The sequence below is a fragment of the Glycine soja genome, chromosome 15, assembly GCF_004193775.1.
Source record: "Glycine soja cultivar W05 chromosome 15, ASM419377v2, whole genome shotgun sequence".
NCBI classification, from domain to species: domain Eukaryota; kingdom Viridiplantae; phylum Streptophyta; class Magnoliopsida; order Fabales; family Fabaceae; genus Glycine; species Glycine soja.
In genome coordinates, this window is record NC_041016.1 from 14,972,369 (window position 1) to 14,974,191 (window position 1,823).

A 1,823-nucleotide genomic window follows, 5' to 3' on the forward strand; every position below is an offset into this window, starting at 1 on the left:
AACATGAATAGTTTTGCTTTCATGTTTCTGTTGTTAATCTCGAATCCTTTGTTATTGAGTTCAAATATTCTTTAAAATTATGTTATTTTAAAGCAAATCAAAATTATTGTTTTCAACACTGACAATGGATATATACACCCTGAGAAATAGAAAAATACGAAGAAGAAAAAAGTGATAATTTTTTTTTAAGAATACGGTAAAAAAGAGAAATAAAGTTAAATATAAAAAATGAATAGTGAAATAATGAAAAAAATAAGGATAAATTGGATGCAGTGGGTCAAAGACAAAAAATATGCGAATTTTTTTTCCAAATTATACCTTCTCTCCTATCTTTTTCCAAATTACACAAGTTTGTAACAAAATTTTTCAATGTACACCACATTTCTATGTTTACACAAAGTTGAGTTTGGTCACCCCGACTTCCTTCCGGGCCTATTTTTATTTATTTTTTATTTTTTTAAAATTAATTTATAATACAAATATTATTATATAAATATATTTTTAATTGATTTTAAAAATAATTTTTATTAAAATAATTATTTAATAAGAAAATAATATTATTAAATATAAATACTTATCTTGTATTATTTAATTTATATAAGACATTTTGTAGGTGAACATTTTTTTAAATATGAATTTTGTCTAATAATATATTTGCTTTAGTAAAAAAATTAAAACTTTTAATATTATTATTTTACTAAATATAGTTTTTCCAAATGTTTCAAGGTTGTTGTATGAAGAGACTGGATCATTGAGGTCCAGGTTGTTGCAGAGAGAGTTGTAGATCTGGACATGACAGACGAATGATTGTGATTTTTTTTTTTCCATATGTATACCTTTTTAATATAATACATTCCTAAAATACACTACTTTAGAAAAAAAATTCCTAAACTGCACCACTTTGACGGAAAGCTAAGGAAGTCGGGTTCGGCCACCCCAACTTCCGTACATTGATTTTTTTAAAATTTAAATTATTAAAACAATATAAATATTATATTATATAAATATATTTTTAATTGGTTTTAAAAATTCTTTTTTATAATTTTTTTATAATTTTTTTAAGAGATATATACAGATAAAGAAAAATGTAAAAATTGGAGAAAATTATAGTATAATTTTTTAGTTACGATGTATGTATTTTTTTAGTTAAATTTATGTGTCGTTGATGTTTTTGTTTTGTTATGTTCTTAATTAAAAAATAAGAAAATTAGTTAGTAGTATTAAAATAAATTAAAAAACACAATGAAAAAATAATTGATACATCTTTCTTATACAATAGACATAAAATTTAAAAGTTTGGTAACTGAGATGATAGCCGAGAATAACGAAACATATTAAAAAATACAATTGCAACACAAATATGACAAAACTAATGATAATCTGAAATATGTGTAGGAGACATGTCTTCTATTTCGATGACTGGTTTGTTAAAAATAGCCAAAATAATCGTTTCTAATAGTTGGATTGTACTAACACCTTTAGAACGACTTCGTCATTTTTCAATTATGTTATCTCATATTCGATTAAATTTTCTGAATACTTAGCATGACTTGGTTGTCAAAAGAACAATCGTATGACTAATTGTAATTCGTGAATTCCATAAAGGGGAAACCCCATAGGTGCAACTTGCTTGATAAAATCTTTGAGTTTGTCCATGCTACATCCCGACAGAATGCCAAATCTTATTGGATTTGTTCCAATGGAGTAACCCCAAAACCCACCTTGGCGTGGTATGTTCTATTTCCCGTTGTAATACATAATTGTATCATGAGTAGGAGTGATAGTTGATTGAAGCAGGTTGAGTATACCATCCAATGTTCTAT